General features: G+C 38.7%; 1 protein-coding gene across 3 annotated transcripts in view; it reads right to left on the bottom strand.

The window, feature by feature from the left end:
- WDR70 (WD repeat domain 70) overlaps positions 1-14,453 on the bottom strand; it is a 247,772-nt gene that overhangs the window by 56,946 nt on the left and 176,373 nt on the right. The window lies entirely within an intron of this gene.

The raw sequence follows: 14,453 nt of genomic DNA, 5'->3' as shown, positions 1-14,453 counted from the left end.
CTGTTTGTCAAGCAAATAACATATTTAAAAGCTTTGTTACTTCAAGACTGAATAAACTTACTTCCTTAAAACATTAAACATTCTTTATTACATTTCCTGTCTTTTTTTTTAAAAAAAAAGAAAAACATTTTATAGTAAAGGAGGGAAAAAAGTTAACGTTTCTACAATATTTTTAAAATGTTCCTTTTGCATTATAATAGCTCATTATCAAAGTGGTTTTAAAGGCAAATTTTAAATTTTAATTACATTTCATTTTACAGTGCAGAAAAACAATTACACATCTACATATGATCAATACCCACATGTAACTCCCCATTAATGAAAAATAAAGGATTGAGATAAAAAAAAAATGTTTACTACAAAACACTCAGTTCTTATTACTTTTATAGCAGGTTTACAATTTAAAAATGTCAAAATGCATTATAAATATTTTGAATAAGATTTAAAAGTAGGAAAGGGAGAACTTCTTTTGCCAAATTTAGAATCTTCTGGGTTACAGATTTAGATAAAACTCAAATATTCTGGGGGTTGAGTTCCACTTGGCTCCAGCAAAACTCAAGTTTGGGAATGCAGTATGTTTTTATTTTTTTAATTATATTCCCTAGTAGTCCTAGAAAACAGGCAGGAATTACTTTTATATATATATATATATATATATATATATATATATATATATATATATATATATATATATATATGAATCTTTTGCTTGCATAGAACAGACTTTCATTTAACCAAGACATTCCATTTTTTCCCTTGAAATTCCCTTATATTAAAAAGGGAAAAATGTTTTGTGAAACTCAAAAAACGTTCTGTGAAACCTGAAACTAAAAAAAGTTTTACAGGTTTCACAAAACCCAGGTTCTTCCTTCCTTACTTAAAACAAAGATCCTAGTTATTAAAGATAAAGCACTTTTCACAAATTTACGTTCTACTTAATTAAATTCCCCAGCTCTTTCATTTAGAATCTGAATCCTTATTTTCTGTCCTTAACTGTTGTGTATAGCTGTACTCTATTAAAAGAAAAACTACTTGCTATCCAGACTTAGCTGCATTTCTGTGGTTCTTGGGGTCTGTCTACACAAACATGTTGTTTGCAGCAAGCAGGGTTGTGACTCTACCTTGCATTAGAATGCTGTACATTAATCGTCCATGTGAACCCTGCTGATATGTACTAACAGTTCCTCGGTGTGTTTTGATCTAACCTGCTTTGAAATGGGTCTAGATCAAAGCACACTAAGAACTGTTGGTGTGTGTCAGCAGGGTCTACCTGACCAGTTAGTGTGCAGCAGGCTAGGGTGGGGTAGATTCATATCCAAACTTGCCATGAACTAAATGTTCATGTAGAAAAGCCCTTGAATATAGTTTGTGTAAAGTGGTCTGAGCACAGAAGTAATTTTAACATATATGCATGTTTTAAGATCCTTCAGTATGAAAAATGCCATATATAAATTTAATCATAGGCAGGGCTGGTAGCACCACCTAGAATTAAGGTTGTCTGCCACTTCCTATTATAAGGCCGGTTTTCATGTGCTTACAATTTTGTCAAATTTTAACCATCTGGGTTAAAATTCTACATGTTGGATATATGCCTCAGGCTCAGTTTTTTTTCAAAATTCCAACCAAAACAGTCCAGTTGTCTCCAACAACAAGGCTAAAGAGAAACAAGTGTTTTGACCATGATAAAAGATTCATGAAATCTTTTCTCTGAAACAGTTTAGCATGCCTATGCATTGGAGCAAGGGCTTGAAATCTGGTAGAGGGCAGCCTTTGTGTCAGGTCTATACCATCCTTGTGAAAATCCACCACAATTTGGCCAAGTTATAAGCCTTTGAAAAACTACCCTTTTGCATATACTCAGTAGAGACTTCCATTTTAACAGTGAGAGATCATGATCCAGCCCAGGACTATGGAGGCTCAGAAGCATTTTTTATGTAATTGCTACTCCTGGCTGACCTAAGCCAGGATGGGGCCAGACACTGGACCTGACAATAGGGTCTCCCCTGTGCTCTCAATGACCCAATCTCCACCTCCTTGCTAATACACATAGGTAGTGTGGACGAGAAAGCTGTCTGATTTGAATACAGCAGGGACAAAAGACCAGGGGAGAGGGAAAAGGAACCTAGTAAGACTAAGATTGGAGGTGGAGAGAGAAACTGACTGGAAGTTGGAGGGAAAAGATATTGGGACTGATTGGACAATGAGACTAGGAGCATAAGGGTGAGAAGGCTGGAACTAATTGGATAGGGACGTTTGAACAAGTTGGACAAGGAGACTGGGAGTTGTTTGTGAGAGGGAAATTGAGAGCCAGATGGCTGGGGGGATGAGACACTGAGATTGGATGAGGAGCTGGGGGAAAGAAGGGAGAGATTGGCACCAGCTGGACAAAGACTCAGACTAGGAGTGGGTGAACATAGGCTGGGGAAGAAATGGGACTGGCTGGGCAAAGTGACTGGGGCAAGGAGCAAGGGAAGGAGGGGGAAGACTGAGATTGGATAAGGAGCCTGGAGAGAGCTTAGGAGCCGGGTTGGGGGTGGAAGAGCCACAATGGACAAACATCCAGTGGTGGGGAACTGGGACCAGCTGGACAGGACACTGGAGAGAAGGAGCTCCACAGGAAGGGGAGACAAGGACTGACTGGGCAGCAGACTGGAATGAGAAGTCTAAGGAGTGGAGACTGGGATGGTTCGGCAAGGAAAACAGGACTGGGAAAGGGAGCTAGGGTTGAGGAAGAGACAGGCCTGGGATAGAGAAAGACTGGAGGGGACAGAGCAGAAGGGTCTCTGCTTACTAGATATCCCCTCTGGATCCTTTAACAGAACCCAATATTCCTTTGCCTCTCAATTTCTCTGCTGTCAGTAAATATATGTGGAACTCACTGGCAAAGTGAATTTCAACCCTCTCCAGTGCTAGTCTACATAGAGGATGACAACCTACTGTTGCTATCAGTTACTCTGTTAGGTCAACGCCTGATGACCCATATGTGAGACAATATGATGCCATATGATGGACTTTCTGTTTTATCAGTTTGCTTTTAAAAAGCTAGGGAATTACACACAAAAAGCAACATTTAAAAACATTCTATAGTTTCAAAGTCAAACACTCAAAAGTTAGGAAATGTCAACAGTAAGGTTGTCTGTAGACCAGTCTCCATTCCTCAGCTCCCTATCTGTAAAATGGAGAAGTAATACCCCTCACCTCACAGGGCTTGGGAGAAGATAATTAATGCTTGTGAAGTACTCAAACAACACTGTAATCATGAGCACCATAGAAGAGTTCATGAAGAAATTTAATAAGTCTGTCTTCCAGGTTTGAACAGCATGAAGTAAATACGGTCTAGCGCCACACATGAAAAAATGAGGATGAAACAATATATTGAACAACTGTTCATTAAATGGGCACCATCCGTCCTGTGCACTGAGAATTAGACAGGGGTTCTGTGAAAAAAAATAGTATGGGATTTTGTCATTAAAGACTGTATCATAATGCATGTGCACAAGTAGGATAAATTAAGGTTCCATGGGCAACCTTAATGCTGACATTCCTAACTTTTGAGTGTTTGACTTTGCAGCCTAATAATAATATTCTTTTAATGTAGTTTTCTGTGTGTAATACATTATATTTATAAACTAAGGGCTCAGCTATTCACCTGAGTAAAGTTGCTCACTTGCTCAACTGTTTGCAGGATTGAGTCCTAAATATGGCCTAAAATCTAGGGGAAATGCATATACAACTGACTCTTAGATGTACATATAAAGAAAGCTTGGGAAATAATGTAGACGTTTCTTACACTACTTGGAAATTGAATGGAGTAACCTAGGTTTCATCAATGCACTTAGGAACCATGTTTTAAATGGTCACTTCTCAGTTATTATACTTATATTGGACACTACACATTGAGCAGATTTTAGCTGAGAACTACAAGTTTATGTTGGTGCTGTTCTTAAACACCAAGAACACACTTTATGACACCAACTACAAAAAAGTTCTTTGCAGAATGTGTGATAACATACTGGAGATGAGCTATGAATTATTCCTGGGAAATAAATATACTGCAGTGCTTATTAAACATTACCAACTAATTTAAAATTATTTATTTTGTGTTTGCAAAGTACCACAAACACAAATAAATTAGCCATAACCAAAATGACCACCACAACAAACAACTGTCACAACTATTAGTAACATATGGACTTTACTGATTTTAAAGAAACTGGCCAAATCTAGATCTTTGACTTATGTCCCTTGCACACTCAAAATTTCTACTAAAGTCAATTAATGTACCATCTACCTTCCTAAGTAAAACATTTACACTATTGCCAATTTAATCTGTCAAATAAGTGGTAAACTGCATCTTTCTGCAACTCTTGTTACTTAGAAGGATGGTACCTACAGAGGGGTCCCAGATTCAGACACATTTATATTTGTCATTTAATCACAGAGTTAAAACAGAAAGCCTCTGTTCCTTGGGAATACTCACAGGTTTTTCCTTTTGCCAGCTAACATAATGTTGAAAATGTGAAGGGGGAAAGAGTTAGGGTGTATGTTATCTTAACTTTGAATATTAAAAAAAAATAAAAAAATGCAATTTTCAAACATTCCCAGCCTAAAGATTTTAGGATTCCACTTAAAATAAGGTTCTATCCTGAAAATGATGCAAAAACTACACTGGGGCTCTGCATTTGTCTTCCAAAACTAATTTGCTCAGTTTCTCAGTAAAAAGATTGTTTTTCTAACTGCAAAGTCAACCTCAATATATTACTCTACTGAGGAATATAACCCTGAATTGTAATACTAAATCAAGTACTCTAAAAGTGATTGAAGGTTGAACAAAAAGTTTTGCAGACACTGGGAACAGTTGATGCAGTTTTCAAGGAAAATAACTTGTTTGGCCTCTGAACTTTTAACATATTTAACTGTAGCCTAATCTTGTTTACTAATCATTATCAAAACTTTTTTTTTCTTTTTATTAACATACTGTTTGCATGTACATCTAAAATTCTAGTTCCCGCTCTCTCTCTGAATCAGTTTCTGAACATTGGGCATTAACTCTTGTTTTATGACTTTCCTTTAAGCAAAAACAAATTAGTGGCCAATTAGTGAATGGGGGTGAAGAGTCATCAAATTGCTTCATAAACATATACCCATCTCAGTTACATAAGTTTAGATCTACCTAATACTGTGGAGTGACATTCACATCATGCAGATAATTCATATCAAGTCCCCAAATATTTGACAATACTGACAGTTTTAGCACATTTCAGCAAAATCTACAGTAACACATTCTCCTTTGCAAAGTGTTGAATATTAGTCCCAGCAAAAGAATTCTGGGGTCAATGGGGTATGTCTTTATGACTGCCACATGACATTTTAAAGATTTTATATCATATATGATCAGAATGAATGAACATGAATACAAGGTAAGGCTTGCTCTAATTTATTAACAGATTAGGTGTAAATCAATCTACGAAGAAGGGCAAAATATGCTATGATTATTTATTAAATGCAGCACGGTAAAAAAAGAGAGAGGAAGACACAGATCCCTACCCTAGGGAGGTTACAATTTTAAAAAAGCCATGATAATTCAGACACGTAATGCACCATGTAACCAGAGGCTAGATTTAATCAAACAAGCTGTGGAGCTTTGTGTGTTTTGTAGCACAACATGTTTGTCCAGCAAATTAAAGTCAATTTCCTTGTGGTGGATGGTGCATTAAGGAATAACTGGAAGGGAGACTGGGAGCATAGTTGGCATATAAGAAAAGGAGGAAGTTCCAATGAGGCATAAATGAGAGATGGGGCAACAGGGAAAAGTGAGAGCAGCAATGTAGGCAGGTGCACACTCTGCAGAGTTTTAAGGTGATGATGAGAACTAGAAGATAAGAGGAAACCAGAGAAGAAGTAATAAAGGGAAGCAACATGGTCAGAACAGCAAGTAAGGAATATATTTTGTGCAGACATTTTGGATGGATTGAAGGGGAACAAAATCAGAAATAGGGAAGTCAGAGAGGAGGAAATGATTATTTGAGTATAATGAAGACAATGAAGACAGGAGATGACCAGGCATAGACAAAGCTGTTTCCCACAAATAAGTGGTCTCCATCCAGAAGCAAAAAACCCCCCAACAAACCACTATCCCAAATAAACCATGTTAGTCAATCCTAGCAGAAAGAAGCTAGACATGGTGATGCACGTTATACCTCAGAAATCCAAGCACCTTCACAAGTAACACAATACACATAACAAATAAAACTTACGAACTTTTGACATTTCAAGGATACAATGTTTCATAATCAGTTGACACTTTTCCAAGTTTCTAATGCTTTTTTAACAAAACAGATTAGTTCCAGCCAAGACTATTTCCTTTTTCTTACTAACATTTTAGAGCTATTTTAAAAACAAAGGCAGTAATTTGAGGTGGATAGTGGAGAAAGTGGGACCAGTAAGACACTGAAGAAGTTTCTACTGTGCTAATCTCTGACGGCATTTTAGAACTGCAGCAAGAAGAGGTTACTTATTAATATTTTTGCTATATTCTGCTGCTATATTCCAGCTGCAAACACATAATCAACCACAGAGTGTTATTCCCCTGCCTAGATCTCTGACACCCTTTCGCTCCACCCAAGCTGACTTTTCCCTTTATTGTTCACTCATTTCCAACTTTGTTCTCTTTGGGTATGTCTACACAGTAATGTAAACCTGGACTTGAGCCTGGGCTCAAGCCTAGCACCCTTGCATCCATACAACAATAATGCAAACCTAGGGCTTGTTTTCCTATTGTTTTCCTGTGTGCATGCAGTCCCAACTTGACTCGGGTTCTAGAAGTCCTCCGGATGAATCCCAGAGTTATTGACGGCAGAGGAGCAGCGCTGCAGGCAGCCAGTGCTGCTGCTGGAAGCACCATTACTTCCTGGCCAAGCGTGCTCCCTGTTCCTCTCGTGGCAGCAGCAGCTCCTGCTCCAGCTTCTCCTCACTGTGCAGAGCTTGCCCGGAGCAGGGAGCAAAGCTGACAGGTGGGAGGCAGCTCCACATTGCCAGAATGTTGGAAGCTGAGCTGGGAGCTCTTTTGCTTCCCCTCCCTGCAGGGCAGCTGCTTGGTCCCCGCTCCGCTCTCTGTCCCTTGCTCCAAGACCCCACCTGCCCTCCCTAGGGCTGCGTGTGCAGGGGCACCTAGGCAGCGTGCACTGTCAGAGCAGCAAGTGGGAGCCAGCACCAAAACCTCCCCACAGCGAGGAGGAGCCAGAGCAGCTGCCGCAGGAGGGCTGCAGGAAGATTCTGGGGCTGGCTTCCCCTCGCTGCCCTCACTGTGCAGGCAGCCAAGTTGCCCCTGCACACACAGGCTCAGGGAGGACAGGGGTGGGGCCTGGAAGGAGCAGGGACTAAGCAGCTGCCCTACAGGGTAGGGGAGTGACAGAGCTCCTAGCTGAGCATGGCCAGAGAAAGTATGACCTCCAACACCCTGGCTGCTCCCCCTCACTTAAACCCTGCTCTGCTCTCTCCCCCTGCAGCCACAGGGAAGGTGGGTGGATGTGCTGGGACACCGAGGCAGAATGCATTGTCAGGTCACCAAGTTGGAGCCAAAACTTCCCCACAGCTTCCTGTGGCAGCAGCTCCTGTTCCAGCCCCTTCTTGCTGCTGCACAGAGCTTGCACAGAATAAGAAGCAAACTTCACTGATAGGTGGGAAGTGGCTGCTGGCTGCCAGGATGTTGTGGGTCATTCCTTCCCCAGCCATGCTGAGCTGGGAGCTCTGCTGCACTCCCTCCCAGCATGGCAGCCACTCGGTACTGCTCCACTCTCTGTCCCTTGCTCCCTGGCCCCCCTTGGGGCTGAGTGTGCTGTAAGGGCAGCAAGTAGGAGCCAGCCCCAAAACTGCCCTCAGTCTCCCATAGATCCCTTATTTTTGTCTCCGAGGGTGCAGCAAGGGCAGGGATCAGGTATCCCCGGAGGGTGATGGAGCATACTGCACCCCAAGCCCTGGGGATGCACCTCACCATTCCGCAGCCGCAGCCACCAGGCTGGGATGTGCGTGTGGGTGTTTTCCTCTGAAACCTACATTTTATGTCAAACTCAAAACAAAACAGGCAAAATTAAATAAAACACCAACCAAACAAAACACCTTCAATGAACATCCCATTTTAAAAATTAAGAATTTCAAAGTTTTATCTTAATAGTTCGACAGCCTTGGAGATTGATATCCTAAGTATCCTTAGAACAGGTGCACATGGACATTTTCCTGTGACATAGCCTAGAAGTGGAGAGCCCAATTTTCAGATTAAATGGTAGTTCAGTATAAAACCTTCTCAAGCTGCAGTAATTCTACTGAGACAGCCAGCAAAAGAGTCAAGTACACAATTTATGTACTCATATGTTCCTTATGGGCACCTGAGTCCCATCAATAGCACCATTACAGTTAGGAGACAGGGTGGGCAGTAGAGTATTTCCATGGTGCAACACATATAGGGCTAGTGTCATCACCGGGAGGTGGAGTGCTAGGCACTCTGGAATAGGATTACTTTGACTTGGATCTGTGCACTGCAGCTTGGACACCAGAGGCTAGGTTAGAGCACAGGTCAGAAAATCCTTAATGCAAGGTTAAAATGTAGTGTAGACGCTCAAGCTCAGAGTTCCCTGACACGGGTCAGCTGACTTGAGTCCCACTAACCCTAGGCTTACGTTGCTGTGTTGACATATCCTTTCTTGCTCCCCTTATAACTTGTAAATCCCTGCTACCATTCTTTCAAAGCCTTCTAGAGATGCAAACTGTGAAGCATTCCATTCACAAAGACCACACCCGGTACTGTGTTTGTCCTCTATTTTATTATATAGATGAGAGTGAAAACTCTTTGGAATTTTTGTATGTTCACTTTATTTCATCAGGAGTGTAGCAACATATATGCTTCCAGTGCTATATAAATATTAATTAGATAATCCAGAGGTAAATTTGGGAGAAAGATTTCAATTACTTACACAGAGTATGATTTAACGCACGACTATACAGCGAGCTTCTGTAAAATCACTCCTATTCTAACATTCTGATTTACAGTAAATCAGGCATTTCATAATATATTAAAATATATAAAATATTAAGCATGTAAGTACATAATATTTTTTATTACACAAATCAGGCTAAAAGCAAAAAGGAGAAAACTAAAAAAATGTAGTTAAATAACAATAGTTCATACATGAGTTTATTATGTTAAAATGAAGTTTATTTTTTTTCTAAGTTTGCACCCATATTAAAAAATGTAAAAAAGTTTTTATAATTGAGGGAGGTGACAGAACTTACTTTGCAAATCTAGAATTAGCCCTACAGGAAACCTAAACCAGATCATTAGATGGTTACTTAAGTTGACACTACTTACTTTAAATGAATTTACCACCATTCATGACAGATGCCAGATTGACAGCAATGGAAAATGAAGCCCTTTAATGATCCATAAATAGGTACATCACAGGCAACAGCCTTGCAACCTATTCAAGCTATTTCAGACCAATGTGGGCGAGGGAAGAGTGGAGTGCATTCCAAAGGAAAGGGGCTGTCATGCAGACCACCCTGCTTGCAGCTCCATCTCTTTCACATTGAGTGAAGCTCCAGCTCAATCACTTTCAATGATCTCGTGTGGTTTTATGGCATGGAGAGAAGGGCCGAATCTCAAATAGACAGGTCCCAGACCACATAAGTGTTTATAAATCAGTACCAAAAATTTTATCAGGAAACACAGAGGCAGGCAGTGTTGCCTATGAATCACCAGAGCAAGACACTCACAGCAATATACCGGTATGTAATTTAATAAGTGTGCTGCCTTATTCTGCAGTAGTTTTTTAGCTTTTGAAGAGATACAAAGTGTCATCCCAAGTACAGCACATCACAATAGCTCTGCAGTAACAAAGGTATAAATTATGGGGGAAAGAAAGAAAATGAGTCAACTGGAAAAAGCTATCAGAGTTTACACAGAGCTCATATCCACAGACACTTGGCAATGTAATCAGCACTTTGATCACAACTGACACAAAGCCAAGACACATCCTCAGTCAGAGACAGACCATAGTTTTTGCCATATCTTCCAATTTCTTTTCCAAGCCTACCAGTCTCACCTAGGTTTTATCTGGATGGAGACATATTCATCTTGCTCTCATCTATGCCCCAATCTCCACCAAACACTGGGAAAGATATTTAACTGCATTATCTACCTCTAACTCCAACTCCCAATCATTGGATATGGTTATGTTATTAGATTAAAGAGCAATGCAGTACCTTTTTCCTGGGTAAATAGTAATAGACAATTACACATTGCTTCCCTTCAATAAACTAAATATACTGAGCTCCTTACGTCTCCGTAATGTGTGTTTTCCAAATCCTGAATTATTCTTGAAGCCCTTTTCTGAACACTTCAATTTTTCAACATCCTTTTTCAACTGTAGAAGTGGGCACGTTATTCCAGTAGTGGTCTCACGAATGCCAAAAAAGATCAATTCATGAGACTTTAGATCTTAAGAGTTTATCCATGATTCTTCACCCTTCCTGAAACCTTATTTTCCCTCTCAAACATGTTTCAAGCATTGTTAGCACGTTTAATATTCCTTTATACAATTTTTCCAACTTCTGTGATCATTGGTTATGAAAAATGTGACATTTCTTTATCCATTGTGTAGGCTTTGGTTTTTTAACAGTACTAAATGTCTGTGTATTTTTCATATTTTCATTTTTCTAATTTCTTTGACAAGTTCACACAGTCATGTGTCCTCCTATACCAGTAACAGTCTTTTATACGTTTGTTATGTAGATATTCTAGTAGTGATTTCTATACTGCAATGGTGTAAATAATATTTCTTAATAGTACTAAATACAGTTTTTTTATCTACAGCTTTTTCAAGAAGCAGTGAGGAAATATAATGTGGGGAACAATCCTGCATTAGCAAAAGAATATATAGATGATGTAACAAATTTCAATAATGGCATGTTTATATTGCCCTGTGGTGAGGAATCGTGCTGTTATATTCTGAAGTTCTTTCACAAAGATTTATTTCAATGCTAAAAAATTTAAGAACCAAATGTGAAAAGTTTGATCTGATGACTCTCATTTTTGAATGGAGAGGCCGTTACTCTCTGTTATAAAAAAATGAGTAACTGTAAGGTAATTCACAGGCTGATATAACCAAACAGGAAGTGAAAGACCTCTTGCCCTTTTCTCCATTGAAACTGGTGTAAGAAGTTGGTTCATATAAATTCAGTTATTTTATCTAACGGTCTCAGGGAAGACAACTGGCTAAAACACCTGAAACACTTGATTAAAAGGGGTTGTAAATAAAGAGGGCAAGCCGACTGGATGGCCAGCATTACAAAAGGCTATGATCCAGGACAGATTGACAAGAATGCCCTTTGCCTTTGCTTTCTCATCCATCTACTGATTTCTCACAGACAGCATTAACTACACCAAATAGTTTCAAACTATTTAAAATTAATCAATCAAGACAGACTTCAAGAATCTCATTTTGGGAACATGGCTTCTCAACAGTGTTGCAAAATACTCTCCTAACAGTTTTAAAAATTAATCCCCCTCTGAACCTTTGGCTGTGTTGTCAAACATTATATCTGCAAACAAAAGGCCATGTTGGCCAACAAAAAATGATAAATATCACTAATAAAAGAAAAGTTGTTGGACAGAATTCAGGTGGCCTCACTTTTGGTTTTTACATTACATGTGAAAAATGTTCAAGCATAAAAAAGCAATGTCCCTTTGCATTTTTTTCATAAACTACTATCTAACCCATGACACAAAAACAACATGCTGCCTTGCTACCCTTTTTGTGCATCAACACTTATATTTCCCCTTTTTAAATACCTCCTATAATCATACTTTTTACTCTAAGCTGGAAAATACTCTCTTGCCTCTCCCATTAAAAGTACTGATTGCTTCCAAAGAGACTTGCCCAGCTACTGTTAAAGTGTTGGAGGGGAGAATGTGTTTCTTTTAGAAAAGAAATGACTGAACAATGGTGAGTTTCTTTCTAATGAAATCTTGTTAAAAACCTTCTGCCTGACAAAATATTAACATTAATATAACACCACTGTTTCAGTTTGTAGGTCTCTCTAAATTTGCCCATGCAAACACAGCACTTACAAAAGCCCTGAACAGCATCATATAAATAAGAAATATTCATTTGACTATTTTCAACAAGCAACAGCGAAGGATAAGTTTTCAGAGGACATACAGAAAAGTAACTATAGTGCAGCTGCCACAAAATTACTTCAACCATTATTCAAATGCCACTTCTCACAATCTTTGTAAGTCTTCAAAGCCCACACACAAAGTTGACTTCCCATTTTAATAATCATAAAAGCTACTAAAGAGACTATAACGTCTGAGTGATATTAAGCAGATATCTACAGTAACCTGTAGTGTCTGAGGTTAAATAAAAGAGATCTTAATCATGACCAAAAAACTGTGGTTTTTAATTGATTTATCAGATGGCCAAGAAAAATTAATCTGATTTCTTGCTAGATAAATGTCTAAAACTTACATGAATTCCACAAAGAGAAACACACATTTCTCCAAGAAAGTAACAGTAATGTTTGTTTTACGAAAAAGACTTCTGTGATTGTACACAGTATATCCCACTGGTTGATACTGTGAGCTATTAATTGTTTCATATATTTGATTTTTCCCATGACAAGGTATCCGCAAGGTAAGCAAACCTGCCTTTTCAGCATTAAATCCATTGAAACAGTACAGGGGTGTAGAGGGAGGTGGGGGTAAATAAGGTTTGTATTTTGCAACATACTGTGAAATATTTAAATAAGTTGAGAGTTGGCTTTTATCAGCCCAGTTTACAAGTGTACAATTATTACTGAGTTATCTGAAGCATACTCAGGTTATTTTACTACAGTTTTTAAATATACAAATTTGAAACAAAAAAATCTCCTAGAAAACCAAACTAGGCTAACAGGATGATAGAAAATAAACTGTTGGGGAGGGAAGGTTTATTTAAAAATTAAATAAAATTTTGACCCATCTTTCCCCACTACCTTGACTCTCAGCAAAGCTCTTCCACTCAGAATATGTTGGGCCCAGTACTATAATGCGCAGAGCTGATAAGTGCACTCATCTTCCATTACCTTAAGCAGGCCTGGATGGGACTTAGAAACTCATATGAAAAGCACAGCACCTTCCAGGATCATGCCCTATTTTTATTTATATTGTGTTTCAATACCAAGTGGCAAGGAAAGGAGCTGGGATTCTTGTGAGGTACACAAACAATGAAAACACAAATAGAAAAGAGTAAAAATCCTGTTGATGTATACAGCAGGAAGGAGGAAGAAGGGAAATAAGTCAAGACGGGTTAGTGTTTTATGTCTTCCTTTTGGCAGTTTCAGTCACATTTATTTATGTTAGCATTTTTCCCCTCCTCTTTCATGTTAATTGTGAAGTTTACATGATTAACCAGTTACCATTAAAACACAAAAATTTGAAAGCTATACCTATACATTAGTAAAAGAACTGCAAAAGCGGTAAATCTCCAAATTATCTGCTGCAAACAATCTCTATTAATTGATTATTATGAACTTTTACTCATGAAAAAGCAATTAATTCTGACTTCTGCTTCATAAGTTGTGAATTTGCAGTTAAAAGTTGCAACTTGTGAAGCTGTGTTTTGTGAAATACAGAAATATTGGATTTTAATCACTCAGATCAGAGTAAATGTTTCTGCACATTGTTAAGCAATGGAAAGATATTCTGTCAAAACATATGGTTTCATTCAAATTCAAGGAAGTAAGCACTGCATTGGGTTTCATCTGACACTTATTTTAGAAACAGTCCTAGAGTCCTAAAAAATTTGGCAATTAACATTTTGTGGCAATATCAACTTCTACCCAGCAGACCTTGGGATCTTTCAGAGTAAGAGATATTTTGTAAAGCATGCTCCAGTTAAATTAACATCTTTCAAATCAAGATCTCAGTGCCTCTGCAAGGTGCTGTTCTGTTGCACTAATGTTCAATGTCCAGTGACATAACTGAGAACTGCTTGAGAGTGATGGGTAAATTTAAACCATTTCTTACAGACATTGCTCTCTATAAATTTAAGGAAAATGTACAGGATTTAGAGTCTCTCTCTCAACCCTCCTGCTGCATCTATTTAAATCTGGGGGTCTTATCCTACCAATTGCTGCATGTGGACCACTGTGCCCATCTGGTGCCCCAGTGAAGAAAATGGAACACCGCACAGGTACAGAGCACCACCCACATGGAGCAGCTTGCAAGACTACAAATATAAACTGTAAGCTTGTCCAGGAAGAAACTATCTTTTAAACAGATTTACACAGTACCCAGCATAATGAGGCCCTAATCCCGATTGAAGTCTATGGATTCAAGTATAACAAATGTTGATAATCAATAATACCACCACAGCTGCCAACAGAATAGAGTCTGGCAAGATACTTTGAAAAGAATA

This window comes from Emydura macquarii, unplaced genomic scaffold, assembly GCF_026122565.2.
Source record: "Emydura macquarii macquarii isolate MOO-44397 ecotype Brisbane River unplaced genomic scaffold, CSIRO-AGI_Emac_v2 contig_1045, whole genome shotgun sequence".
Classification (NCBI taxonomy): Eukaryota; Metazoa; Chordata; order Testudines; family Chelidae; genus Emydura; species Emydura macquarii.
This window is presented reverse-complemented; position numbering and strand designations above follow the sequence as displayed.